Below are 13,756 nucleotides of genomic sequence, written 5' to 3' on the forward strand. Positions count from 1 at the left end.
TTGAAGCCTCTGCCTTCTCTTCTGTAAAGTGGGTGTAAGCACTGACCATCTCGTGGGTTGGTACAAGGGTTCCAGGAGATGGTGCAAGGAAAGCAGTCCGCAGTGAGGATGGGAGGACTAGCAGTTATGCTCACGGGAACTCCCTGCTCTGTTTCCCCAAATGCCTTCCCCAGCCTCAAGTCACAAGGCAGCCCTGAATTTGCGTGAACACCAGGGTTCTGCTGACCCGTGACTGTTGAGTTGAAACAATGTGTGTATGGAGGGGGGAGGGGGGCTGGAATACCCACCAGTGGTAACTGTAGACACACACATACACACACACACACACACACACACACACACACACACACACACACACACGAGACCATGAGTCGCCATGAATGCAGCATGTGGCCATCTGGAGGGGAACTCGGTTGCAGTCCCACCAGGTGCCTCATTTCTGTGCTGGACACGCGAGCTTCCCGGTAGGAGGCGCCTTCTCTGACACCTGGCCTGCTGCCCGTGGGCTTTTTCTCAGGGCTCGAACTTCAAAGGCTTGGACACGTACCCGAGAAGGGGACCTAGGCCTGACCTCCCCGGGAATTCAGCCTGAGGTTGAGGGAGGAGGCGGGCTGCCTTCTCCTTCTGTTTAGAGCCTCGGTTTTCGGTGGTTTGGCTGCGATCAACCCACCCAGGTCGGACGCCAGGCCGGCGCGGCTCCCGGGCAAACCTCCAGGCCGGGCGGAGGCCGAGCTGCAGGTGAGAGCGCCCTCGCCCAGCGGGGTTCGCCCTCCCGGGGACCCGCCTCGGGCAGCGGCGCGGGGGGCAGCGCCTGCGCTTTCCTGGGAAAGTTCCCTGCGAAGTTGGGGATGGCCCCCCAGCATCGGAGGCTCCGGGGCCTGAGCGCCCGGACCCCGCGCGCGGGACCCGCACGCCAAACCGGCTCCGTCTGGGCGGAGGCGCCGGCGCGGACCCCGAAGGCGCTGGGACACCTGGGGCGGGGTGGGGAGCCCGAGGGGAGGCGTGAGCGGACTCGCCGCTTAAAAACTCGCTTCCCAAACCTCCGCCCTCAGTCACCTCGCAGGCGCGGGCCCCAGCGCTGCCAGCCCTGATCCCGCTGCCGGAGGGTGAGAGGGAGCAGCCGAGCCCCCTGCACCCCCCAGCCCCCCGGGAAGAGCCGGCGAGGGGCGGCCAGGTGAGCGCGAGACCAGGTACCGGCGCTGCGGGGTCCGAGCGCCCGCGCCCAGGGGGGAGCCAGAGGGGAGCCGTCTCCCATCGCTATTAACCCACAAATACCCCGGCTCCCGGCCCCGACCTCCCCCACTGCACCCCCACATCTTGGGGGTTCGTCCCCTCTCCCTTCCTCGCTCGCCGCGGTGGGTGGGGAGAGGGCTTGGGCCCGGCGTCCTGCGACCCCAGCGCTCCCGAGCCGCCGGGGAGGGGGTGTCGCCCTCGCAGCCGGGGTCCCCGCCCGGGGCCGGGGGTGGCGCGGCGGGCCGGGGGGAGGGTCCCGGTGGGCGGCGCCTCGCGGGCGGGAGCGGCTCGGTGGCACCGCCCTCTGCGTCCGCCGCCCCGCCCCCCGCGCGCCGCGCTCCGGGGCCGCGCTTCCTGCGTCTGCATCGCGGTCCCGGGCGGGCGGTGCGCCGTCTCCCCGACCCCCGGAGCCCCCGCCCCGCGATCCCGGCGCCCGGAGGAGGCAGCCCGTGGAGCCCCCCGCCCCCGCCGCCCGGCGGAGACCGAGCGGGACCCGCCGCCCCGGTGAGTCTGCGCCGCCGCGCCCCGGAGGGACCGCGGGCTCCCCGGGGAGGGAGCCAGGGCTGCCTGGGTCTGTCTGTGCGTCTGTCCGAGAGCTTTCAGCCCCGGGTCCGGTGCCCGAAGAACTTCGTACCCGCAGCCGCCCGGGCAGCGCCCTTCCAGCGCGGGCACCCCGCCCCCCGGGCTCCGTGCTGGGGCCTCGGCCGGGAAAGGCGGCGGCCTCCGGGGCGCCTCGGGCGGGGCAGGTGCCAGCCGCCGGCGGGGTTTGAACCCTCGGGCTGGAGGACAAAGAGGCGCCTTCCCCTGGTGCAGAATTTGGGGAATTTCCCGGTAGGCGCCCTGAACCCACCCCGGCGCTGCCTGCAAGGTCCTCCTCCCCCCCATCACTTACTCCTTTCTAGAAATCGAGGCTTTTTAGGGATTTCGATTGGAGGGTGTGGATGTGCGTGTTACGTATTAGAAGCAACAGGGCGAGGAATCGGGGCGTGAGCAAGGTGGGGTGAAACGTAGTTTCTCCCTGTGAACCGCTGTGACAGGCGATGTTGGGGGGGGGGGGCGGGGGGAGCTGGTGCCTAGCACATAGCAGGTACTGGGACCCCCATCCAGCTACGGTCTGCGCCGGAAGGGAGGTATATGCCGAGTCTGAGAGGGATGGTCACTTTCAGAAAGAGATCTTTCTTAACCAAGGGGCTGGGGCCCGGGAAGCCTGGGCGTCCGTATGTTCCCCAGCCCCGCCCCGGCACTCCCCGCCCCGGCACTCCCTGCCCCAGTCAGCCTTGGGGCACCCGTGCAGGGCACGGAAGAGCCTGCGTGACCTGGGCCAGGTCCCTCCCTAGCAGCTGGGGGGGGGGGGGGGCGCTAGTGAAAGGCTCTGGGGCCCCGGAACCACCTTGACACTTTGGAGACTTGTCACGAAAGATCCCAACCCAAGTTGATGGGGCCACAGGGCATTGGGAGGGAGCCCCTTCCCCTCCAGATGCCTCTCCCTACAGCTTGCCAGAGGTACAGGCGGGAGAGCAGGAAGGGGAGGAGGCTGGCGGTGCATCTGTTCCTCACCACGGCCTGAGCTGACCGTGGTTCCATCATTAGGGTTTCCTGGGCTTGTCTCAGGGCCCGGCCTGCCCCTAGGGAGACAGGGCCCAGCCTGGTGAGTAGTCAATGACAAGGGTCCCAGAGAGGTGGCGATCTAGTCAGGCCCCACCCCTCCCAGGAGTTTCTCTGTGACCCCCAGTGATAGTCACGTGGCCTCTCTGAGCCTTGGTTTCTTCACCTGTAAAAGGAGATGAAAAGCAGGATGGGTCGCTCATGCCTCGCACACAGCCACTCCTGTAGGAAGTTCGGTCACAGAGCTTAGGGGAGAACAGAAGAAAGAAAATAACCCGGGCGGGGGCCTGACCAGAGGTCCTGCTACAAGAAGAATGTTTGAACATTCAACAGTGAATTAGAGTCACTCAGGGTGACCGAGAGGAAGGGTGTCTGAGCAGATGGAACGGCATCAGCAAAGGCAGGGAGGTATGGAGGCCACGTGTGCTGGGTGTGGGTGCTCAGATAGTGAGGGAGGGGAAAGTAGAGGGAGTGGAGGGCTCGGAGTGAGCTGGACTGGGTGGGCGGTGGTCACGCAGATGAGACGGTATCATGTAGACACCTGGGAACCACTCAACAGGTGTGCCTCTGCCCACCAGGCAGCGTGCTGGGCGCTCTATGGACACTGAACAAGGAAGACACAAATCCCCTGCACGTCCCTTAAACTGGGGAGTCGTTTGATCCTTTTGGTATGTTAGGAGGACAGTTCCGGCTGCTGTTGGATGGACGTTTGGAGAAGGCTGCTGGGGAGAGCAGGCTGGCCTGCAGGTTGGGGGCAGAGGGCGTGAAAAAGGGGGCGTGGATTGGAGCCCCGCCCAGGAGGCAGAGAGGAACATGTGGTCTTAACATGTGACCGCTGGTACAAGGGTCAGATTTGTGGATTGGGTGTGAGGCCGGCACTGCCAGCCCGGCTTCCACCAGAGAGGTGACGAGGGCCTGGCACCTTGGCAGGGCCCCGTCCCCTCCAGCTGTGTCTTTCTGGCTCTGGCTCCCGGAGTCCCAAGGTCCGGGAGTCTGTGTGTGTGTGAGGAAAGGCAGGGCCAGCGGCCTGCCTCCTGTCAGCACTCGCGCTGGGCAGCCTGATCCGCCAGGGGCTCCTGTTTTACTGGGTTGAGGATCTGGTAAATGTTCTCCCCTCCCTCCTCCCTCCTCCCTCCGTGGGGTGACAGTAACCCCCTAAAACCCTCAGGCTGGAAGAGACTGGAGTGTGAGGGCCTCTGGCTCTGAGCTTCTCTTCCCCCAGCACCAAGTTACATGGAATTCGAGGGACTGAAAAATTTTCTCCCCAGGTGCCTGGAATGTTCTAGAAACTCAATGCCTTCTGATGGGGGACAGGGCGAAGGGTCTGCTCTGGCTACTGGCTTTTGCTTTCGCTTTTGTGGTGTCTGCTCGGAAGCTTGGAGGCATCCTGGCAGTCTGACAGCGGTAAGGGTGTCCTTCTCCGTGTTTTTGGCTTCGTGGTGGAACAGGCACCGCCTCTCACCTGCCACAGGGGGACCCTGGGATGTCTCGGGTGGAGGGGACCACTCTCATTTGACACACAGAACTCAGGGAGGGAAAGAAACTTGCCCAAGGAGGCACCCAGCTCTCTTGCCCCCTCCAGGGTTCTCTGCATGATCCCAGGAGGCCTGGCGGCATCCAGGTCAGAGACTTGTTTGGGGCCCCCGTGTAGCTCAGGCTGTCTCAGCATCTCAGTCTTGCCAGCCCCTTCCTAGGGTCTTACTCCTCCCCGGCCTGGACAGGTGGCCCAGCTTCACCCGGCAATGTTTTTTCCTCCCTTCTCCTGGATTGAGCCCTTGGCACACTGTGTGCCTCCCCCCACCCCCTCCCCCTCCCCCTGGAGCTCTGGCTCCTCAAAGAAACAGGTCACTTGTTTGGTTTTCCCTGATTCAGGCCCGACTGCCCTGCCCGCCTCCCCCCCAAGACACAGCCAGGGGGCCTCTCGGAGGGTCTCAGCGGAGGCCTCAGGCTAATTCCGACTCCTCCCCCCCTGAGCCCCAGCTGGCATCTCAGGACTGCTGGGTGGCCGGCCTCCTATCCGCCCTTGTTTACTTGGTCTGAGCTGCCGAAAGTCTCCTTATTCTCGCTTGCCCTAGATTTATCAGAATTACAAGCCTTTCAGCCTGAATGCTGGTCCCTTTAGCTCGGAAAGTGGAGCCAGAGGGACCTTAGCCATCAGAAAGTCCAACCTGGTGCTTTTACGAGTAGGGAAACAGAGGCCCGGGGCTTGCCCGAGATCAGAGTCAGGATTGGAACCCAAGTTTCCCAATTCCTCTTTGCATGATTTTGAGGGTGATTCTTGGAAAAAGAAAACAAACACCCAGGGCATTCTCTGCCTCCCAGAGCCCCTTTCTCCCCCGCACCCCACACTGCCAGGCACTTTGGAGGCATCCACCATGGCACGTCCAGGGGAGTCAAGGCTGAGGCCCTGGGAGCAAAGGGCTGCACGTCAGAGCCCGTGCGTCTTGACCTTGTCAGCTGCTGTCCGTTCACGCTGGCACCACCGCGGGGAGGACGCTGGCCACTAAACTTATTTGCTGCTCTTTACGATGCGCCTCTGGACAGACAGGCTTTCAAGGTTGTTTTTGTCCCCAGGTCTCAAAAGCAGCTCATGTTCAGTGCAGAAACCTTGGGAGGAAACCATCAGCTCATTTGCGGGGTTTTAATGAGGGTTTGTTAGCGTGCTTGCTGGCTCTGCCATTTCGTAGCCTGGTTTTCAATCCATCCTCATCACGGGTATATTTCCCCGAGTGACGGTTCCTCACCCCGGATCTAACCTGCTGGTCCCGCACGCTTCCCTCCTCGGGTGGCTGGCAGGTCCTCAGGAGGCCGCCTTCTGTGTTGGCTCCCTCTAACACTCCCGGGGCCAAAACCCTGTAAAGCTATGCAAATGATTCACCTCCGTGGACTCTAGGAGGCCACGCCTCTGTGTAGCCATGGGTTCTCGAAAAGGGACCATTTTTATGAGATCTAAAGCAAAACCAGTTCTCAGTGAGCCTCCTTGACTTGGAGGAGGTCAGCCTTTGGGGTGGGATGGATGTGACCCAAAGATCATAGGGACGGAGGGAGCAGGCTGCATGCCGTCTGAGTGTCTGCTCTGTTGGTGTTAACGCAGCCATGCATGTCTTCATTCCTCGCCCCAGGTCCCAGGACTAGGCACTGGGGTGTCTCCCTGGAAAGATCAGCATGTGACTTGCTCATCTCCAAACCCTCCCGCCGAGAGAGCAGGTGTGTCCATGGCAAAGGTGTGCTGAGAATTTGCTTCCTATTCTGGTGATGAGGCCTGTTACTCCACCTTGGGGACAGGACCTCCTGGCATCTCTCGTCCCCTCCCGGGATCCCAGCTTTGTTGATGCCGTGTGAATTGTCGATAGTAGAAGCGATCTTGGAGGTTCCCTAGGCTAATGTTTACAGACTGCAGGCAGTGACTTATTAGTGAGTGGTGTGTTTTTTTTTTAAATATATTTTTATTGATTTCAGAGAGGAAGAGAGAGGGAGAGAGAGATAGAAACATCAATGATAAGAGAGAATCATTGATCGGCTGCCTCCTGCACACCCCAACTGGGGATGGAGCCCACAACCTAGGCATGTGCCCAGACTGGGAATCGAACCCTGACCTGCAGGTTCATAGGTCGACGCTCAGCCACTGAGCCACGCCGGCCCGGCATCTTAGTGAGTTTTTAAGTCAGTTAAGTGGTCTTCCCTGGCTTTCCAAAAGTGGAATAGAAGAAAGTAGACCTGGAACAGCGTGCATTTTCCGTGGTGAGAGGAGAACCCTAGTAAAACTGTCGCCTCGTTATGTGTGGGTGGGGCAGGCAAAAGTAGGTCTACAGTGTGAGTATGTAAAACACCAAGGACATGTGGTGGCACAGAGCACGGGGGCTCCCGCAGGGAACAGGGAACTGGCCCAGTGCAGCTGGCTGAAGCGGGACCCCTGCCCGAAGAGAAGGGCAAACAGGGAAGTGCCAAGCCGACCAAAGCTGAAGAGGAAGCATGCCCAATGCCCCAGGAGGAGCAGGCATGGGTGCCAGCCCCGACACTTCCCCGCAGGCCACCGTGCCAGGGAAAAGACAGAGGGGTTCGTGAATAAGGTCTGTGGGTGGGGGGACGCTGGAGGGCCATCCCCTAGGATGTGCTCCCCGACTGGCTGAAGGCCGTCGACCACCTCTGCGCGGCCACGGCCCGCCCAGGCCCCCTCGCGGGCCCGCTCAGGAGCACCCTTGCATCCATGCAGAGAGCGCAGCATCCAGGCCCATCTGCTTGGTTCTGTGCTATTTTCCTGGGAGTCTTGACTGACCTCAGGCTAACTGAACTTCATGGCCCGCTGCAGGAGAAGGTGGCTTCTGGGAGGTCCCTGGGCGCAGGGCTCTGCCTCCGCCTCTCTCGGCTCTCCCACTGCCTCCTGTCACTCAGAGAACGTCTCTCCGACTTTCTGCAAACTGGGTTATTCAGGGGTTGCTCTAGGGATCGGGGGAGCTTTGTCCCCTTTGCTCCCACAGTCACAGCTCGTCTACCCCTCCGTCGTCTGTGTCCCGGGCATCTCCGCCCTCATGTGGCACAGGGGGCCGGTGTGCCACTCCTGAACACCGGCCGGGAAGAGCAGGACGCCCACCATGCACTTCACTATCTCGAGGGCACGGTCAAGGCCACCGCCGAGGGCCCGGTGGGCGGCTCTGCCTCCTGGCTGTGACGTCCATCCCGGAGCTGGCTCCCGAGTGCATCTGTCCTGGCACGTTTGACACATGGCTCCAGTCGCATCGGATTTTTCATGTCACGGTGGTGGCAGCAGCCTTTGTCCACATCTGCTGGGTCCCTGACCTTCAGGAATTCCGCTACGGCTGGGAGGCGCCAGTACTGGCCACTCCCTTCCCTGGGCCTCCCACCCGAGGCCGGAATGGGAACTTCCCAAGTGCTTTCAAAAATAACTTCCTCGCTGAAGTGAGAGGAAGCCTCTGAGTTGTCTGTTTCTCGAAGAAATCTCCTGGAGAATTCGGTGCCAGCCAGGCTGCAGCCCACCCTCCTCCAGGGGCGGGGGGTAAGCCTTCCATGTCTCTCTCGAGGAAGGGGGTCCGCTTGGCCATGCCCCTCCTCGGCAGCCCCTCCTCGGCACAGAGCACCTGGAAGCTCAGGTTGAGACTTCACCCTGCATCAAACCATTCTGGGGGAAAAACGATGGACTGGGACTCCTGGGAAATTCTGGAAGAAGATGCCCCGCCCTGGCCCCCATCCTGACTCTGTAGCCTGGCTTAGCCAAGGCCATCTGTTCTGTAGCTCGCTTTTCAGAGACGACTGCGCCCGGTCCCGTCGCTCTGGGGCCTGGCTCTGCTGACGGCAGCAGGAACAGTCGCCGGCTTTGATGTAGCCGGTTCCTCATGGAAGTGTCCAGGCTTCAGATAACTTGAGCTTTAAATTTCTTTTCCTTGGCAGAGTCATGCAAAATTGAAACGGAGAAAGATATTTAATAGTTAATACTAAGCTTTGTAAAGAAATCTGCCATCGTTGCTATGTGTCTTGAGCAAAGACTATGATGATAATCAAAGGAAGTACAGGAGACAGTTAGCTTTCCAAGATGAAAAGAAGTAGCAGGAAAGAAATTCACATCGCTACCCAGAAAATAACAGACTTCGTTTGGATTCCGCCGTCTCCCCGCTGCCGTGTTTCTGCTCCGGGTCCGATCCACGTCGCCACATCGCCTTTAGCCATCACACCTCCTTCGTCTCTGCTGGTCCGTGACCGTTTCTCCGTCTTTCCTTGACTTTCTTGACCTTGAGGGCTCTGAAGAGGACTGGTCGGGGGGTTGTAGAATGCCCCCCAGTATGGGTTTGCCTGGTGTCTTCTCATGATTGGACCCCACGGGGCTTGGGGTTTTAGGAAAGTGTGAGATCCTTGCAGCATCGTGTCCCGATAGACGTGACGTCAGCATGACTTTGGGGGGATGCTGACCGTGGTCACTCGGGCCAAGTGGCCTCTGCGAGGTTTCTCCGCTGGGAAGACACCAGCACCCCTTTATGGAAGGGGCCTTTAGAGCACGATAGTAAAATCATAAAAGAAATTCTTGAAAGTGACTGGGACATGTAAAAACTTAGATGCAGGAAATGATACATTGGAGCAGTATTTTTAACACCTGGCAGACGAGGGCCCGATTTCTAAACACATGCGCGAGCTTTCCAATCAGGAAAAGGAAAGGCTGGAGGCCCGTGTGGAGAAATGGGGTCAAGAAGGAATGCTGTTGACCAATGAGCACATGGGTGGAGGGGGCGGGGAGCAACCGTATTCAACCTCATCGTAGTAAAAAAAAATGCCCATTAAAACAGTACCGTCTTCCACGTACAATGGTTTAAATGTTTGGGAAAGTTTTAAAATTTTAAGTTAAAAAAGAATGCTGATGTTGGGAGGTGCCCACACGAGCTTATGGTAGGAGTGCAGATTGGACTGTCTGCAGATGCACTTCAAAAGCTGCAAAAAACACAGCAGTTTCAACACCAGGAGTGTATCCCGGGGAAACGTGGTTATGTAAGGAGTCAGTTTCAACACTTGTTTTTTTTTATAATAGCAATAAAAGTAGAAACCAATTATGTGTCCGTCAGTGGAGGGTTGTTTATATAAATGATGGGCCCTCCATGTACTGGATTATTCCTCAGCCATGAAAAATTATAGTTTATAAGAATAGTGGTGATGTGAAAAATTGTTCATCATATAACAAAATTTTAAAAATTAGGTCACCAGCCCAGGTGGCTCAGTTGGTTGGAGCATCATCCTGTAAACCAAAAGGCAGGTTCGATTTCTGGTCAGGGCACATAACCAGGATGTAGGTTTGATCCCCGGTGAGGGTGCATATGGGAGGCAACATGTCAATGTTCCTCTCCCTCTCTCTCTCTCCCTTTCTCTCTCTAAAATCAATTTTTTAAAATAAAGATCATTAAAATTAGATCATAGAACCAAATAGCAGTAAGATCTCATTTTTGTAAAAAAGAGATATGTTTGTTTACAAAATACATAAAGTCTGAACAGCGTCATAGATATTATCAGTAGTTGTGGATAGCAAGGGTAATTTAATGGTTTGAAATTTTTCTGTTAATCTAGATTTCTGAATTTTTGTTTAGCAAGTAAGTATTATTCTTAGAAGGACATGTTTTTTTAATAAATATTATTTTTAAATTATTTAAATAAAAATTATGTTGTAGATCCCCTCCCCTCCCCCAAGGGTCACTATGAGATAAGCTGCTCTGTGAGCTGTAGAGGGCTTTGCAAATCTTAGCCACTATTCCGGGTGGTTCTTTTACTTTGAGCATCTGGGCCTCCCTTCCCAGATGGAGGAAGCCATGGTAGGAGCGAGGCTGAACCCACAGAGTCCTGTGTCGAAGTTCCCGCCCCCAGTGTAATGGTATTAGGAGGCGGGATCTTTGGGAGGTGACTAGGTTTAGATTCGGGCACCAGAGTGAGACAGCAACGATGGGATTCGTGCCCTTAGAAGAAGAGCGAGAGAGAGATCACCCAGGTAAGGCCAGGTGAGGACATAGCCAGAAGGCTGCCTCCTCCGAGCCAGGAAGCTGGCTCTCACCAGACACCAAACCTGCCGGCACCTGGATCTTGGGCATCCAGCCTCCAGAACCATGAAAAATAAATGTCTATTGTTTAAGCCGTTCAGTCTATGGTATTTTGCTATAGCAACCTGAGCTAAGACACCACCCTCCCAGCATTATAACACACATACACACACATTTACAAACAGTGGAATTCACCTTTTTTAAAAAATACATATTTTTTATTGATTTCAGAGAGGAAGACAGAGGGAGAGAGGGAAACATCAATGATGAGAGAGAATCCCTGATCGGCTGCCTCCTGCACACCCTACCCTGGGGATCGAGCCCCCAACTCAGGCACATGCCCTGACTGGAAATCGAACTGTGACCTCCTGGTTCATAGGTTGATGCTCAACCACGGAGCCACGCCGGCCGGGGGAATTCACCCTTTCTCGTGTACAGTTCTATGAGTTAGACACACACAGTTTTGTGGCCGCCACCATAATCAAGATACAGAAAGGTTTCATCGACCCCCAGAGTCCCTCCTGCTGCCCTTTGTGGTCCATCCCTCTCCCACCCTGTGCTTAGCAAGCACTGATGTTCGCTGTGCATTCAGTGCTGTCTTTTCCAGGGTGGCAGTTAAATGGAATCACAGTGTGAAGCCTCTGTGTCTGGCTTCCTTTACTCCTCCTAAGGCAGTGATGGCGAACCTATGACACGCGTGTCAGAGGTGACACGCGAACTCATATTTCCGGTTGATTTTTCTTTGTCAAATGGCATTTAAATACATAAAATAAATATCAAAAATATAAGTCTTTATTTTACTATGGTTGCAGATATCAAAAAATGTCTATATGTGACACGGCACCAGAGTTAAGTTAGGGTTTTCGAAATGCTGACACGCCGAGCTCAAAAGGTTCGCCGTCGCTGTCATAAGGCATTTGAGATCCCTCCATACTGTGTGCATCCCAGGCTATGGTGTGCCACACTTTGTTTACCCCTTCCCCTGTTGAAGGGCATTTGGAGTGTTTCCATTTTTTGGTGACGACGGCTAAAGCCACCGTAAACATTTGCGTTTCGGTTTTAGGATGAACCTCAGTGTTTTATTCCCCTGGGGCAATACCTAGGCGTGGGATTGCCGGGTTTATGTGGAGCGTCTATGTTTATATGAAACTAGAGGCCCAGTGCACGAATTCCTGCACCAGTGGGGTCCCTCAGCCTGGCCTGCGGGATTGGGCTGAAACCAGCTCTCCAACATCCCCCGAGGGTTCCCGGATTGTGAGAGGGCACAGGCCAGGCCAAGGGACCCTACCAGTGCACAATCGGGGCTGGGGAGGGACATGGGAGGTTGGCCAGCTGGGGAGGGACCGTGGGAGGGCTCCAGGGCATGTCTGGCTCATCTTGCTCAGTCCTGATCCGCCAGACCTCAGCAGCAAGCTAACCTACCAGTCAACTGTCTGCCCCCTAGTGGTCAGTGCACATCATAGCAAGCGGTTGAGCAGCCTTAGCATATCATTTTCATATTACACTTTGGTTGAATGGCTGACCAAACGACCAGACACTTAGCATATTGGGCTTTTATTAAATAGGATGGCCAAGCATAGAAAGTTTCATGCTGATGATCCAGGAGGGGAGGGCAGAAGGGATGGACCTACTATGTGCCTCGTTACCTACTGTGTGCCTGGCACAGAGCCAGGAGCTTTACCCATGTGACCTCATGCAATCCTCACCTCTGCATGGGAAGTATCAGGTTCTAAGCCCCCATGACTCACAGAAAGGGCAGTTTCGCAGCATTGGACCCAATTAACGCAGAGCTACCATCTTTGAATTGGGGGGGGGGGAAGGTACATGTGAGGCACTATTTACTCTCCACTAGTTGTCTCCCCCCCTCCCCCTTACCCACCCCAGCATTGTTTAGCATTTACACAGTCTTTATCACCTCCAGCCTTGCTCAGGGTCGATTTGCTTACATGTGCACCTCCTAAACTTCCCTAATAAGGTGTGGCCAATTCCTACCCCCAGCACCCCAGCTGTGTAGGGACCTAATGAAATATTAATAACACCCTCCTCTCCAATTTGAAACTTTAATGACCTACATTGAACACCAAGTGGAAACAATTTATCATCTTTCCTTGAGTGATGTTTTTGTCTTTCCCAGCTGGTGTTAGTCCCAGCCTGTGGGGTAGTAAGCTGACCTTCCCCCCCCCCCCCCCCCCCCCCGTGACCTCCCCGTGTCAAAGGAATGGAAGTAACAATGGATTGTATGTAGCTCTTCACCTAAGTAACTTTCTATGAACTCTTTTTGTTTAATTAAAAATTAGTTTAATTCGATTTTTTTTACACAGTTAAAAAAGTGTGTAAAAGGATATGCAATGAAAAAGATACATTTTCCTCCCACCACAGACGCCTTCCCCCCCAGTACTTTTTCCCAGAAGTAGCCATGCTTCCAGAATTTTCTGTGCAGATAAAAGGTGCTTGTAAATGCTGCTCTGAGATGTTCTCCTGGTCATCAAAGCAATAAAATAGTACAGCCGTCAAGATGGTTATGAAATTGTTGGGTCATTTCAAGATTGTAATAACTCATCTCAGGGTCCCCAGATTGCCTGTAAGGACCCACTAAGCATCAGACCTTCCATGTCTGCATTTTTCTGTGGAGGGTCAGTAGCTTTCATCAGATTCCCAATGGGATCTGTGCACACACACACACACACAAAGAAGAAAGAAACAGAAACCATGACTCATAGGTATGAGACCAGCAACCTGTTACAGATAAATGGTAGAGATAAGTGTGTCGTTCGCTGGGGGTACAAGCTCTGAGTTTACGGATCATGGGTCCTGAGTTTTGTGGCTGGGAGCGGATGGAGCCGTTGACTGGACAGGGCAGTCTCGGGCCGAGGGGAACTGTGCCTGGCTGCACGGGTGGAAATGAAGTTAATGGAGCTCAGCCCTGCGTGTCTGTACTGACTCATCGCATGTGGGGAAGTGTGTCGGCAGCTTTAAGCACGTGCGTGCTCTTACCCATGATGAAGTTGACCGGGTCCTGGGAACTTCTCCCAGACAGGAGGAGCTGACACATTTGCTTCCTATAAAAGGGTTTCGGGCTGAAAACACTCAAAAAGAGTTTAGGGAAATTCCTGGGAGGCAGAGACATCTGGTTAGTGATGAAGTCACAAGATGTTTGGGGAAATGTCCCGGATGGGGTCCATATCCTTGATGGAACTGGGGGGCTGGACATCCAAGCCTTCCCCATCATCCCTGTCTTGGGGGTGGCCCTGGAGGAGGCAGATCCTGGGCTGGCTGGTGAGTGGGTCTGCCCTTTACAAGTTATTCCTAACTAGAGGCCCGGTGCACGAAATTTGTGCACGGGGGGGGGGGGGGTGCCGGGAGCCGGTCCATGCTTGCTGTTTCAAGGGACC

At 55.9% G+C, this 13,756-nt stretch overlaps 1 protein-coding gene across 7 annotated transcripts in view; it reads left to right on the forward strand.

Annotated features, from left to right (window-relative positions):
• The first annotated feature begins 374 nt into the window (after positions 1-374).
• Positions 375-13,756, forward strand: part of LOC118676301 (transmembrane protein 51) — a 155,103-nt gene continuing 141,721 nt past the window's right edge. For 2 of the 7 annotated variants that reach the window (XM_036349961.1, XM_036349957.1), the window contains exon 1: positions 1,053-1,190. The gene's annotated coding sequence lies outside the window, so the exon portion shown is untranslated. Of the gene's footprint in view, positions 739-1,052; positions 1,191-1,598; positions 1,738-13,756 lie in introns of those variants that run through there. The other 5 variants (XM_036349959.1, XM_036349956.1, XM_036349962.1 and 2 more) reach the window with 3 other exon arrangements.

The sequence above is a fragment of the Myotis myotis genome, unplaced genomic scaffold (assembly GCF_014108235.1).
Source record: "Myotis myotis isolate mMyoMyo1 unplaced genomic scaffold, mMyoMyo1.p scaffold_m19_p_2, whole genome shotgun sequence".
In the NCBI taxonomy this organism is placed as follows: Eukaryota; Metazoa; Chordata; class Mammalia; order Chiroptera; family Vespertilionidae; genus Myotis; species Myotis myotis.